Genomic DNA, 484 nt, shown 5'->3' with positions numbered 1-484 from the left:
TATATATGTATATATGTATATATATGTATATATATATGTATATATGTATATACATATATACATATATGTATATATATATGTATATATATATATATATATATATATATATATATATAGAGAGAGAGAGAGAGAGAGAGAGAGAGAGAGAGGGAGGGAGAGAGAGAATGGCAAGTTCTTTTCTGTCTCTTTGTATAAAGGTGCTAATTCTATCATGAGGGCTTCACCCTCATGACCTAATTACCTTCCAAAGGCCCTCTCTCCAAATACCATCACATTGAGGATTATGATTTCAACACAGGAATTTGGGGAGAGGGACACTAATATTCCATCCACAGCAAGCCCTAAATGGTAAACAATTCAAATCAATCAAGAGGTGAGGGGCTATAAGCAAATATCCCTACTGATAGGATAACAACATGGATGTATCGTGAAACAATTAACACTGAGTGAAAAAGGACTCAGGAATAAAAGACCACATACCATA

The sequence above is a fragment of the Lipotes vexillifer genome, unplaced genomic scaffold (genome assembly GCF_000442215.2).
Source record: "Lipotes vexillifer unplaced genomic scaffold, Lipotes_vexillifer_v1.1 scaffold855, whole genome shotgun sequence".
Classification (NCBI taxonomy): Eukaryota; Metazoa; Chordata; class Mammalia; order Artiodactyla; family Lipotidae; genus Lipotes; species Lipotes vexillifer.
This window is presented reverse-complemented; position numbering follows the sequence as displayed.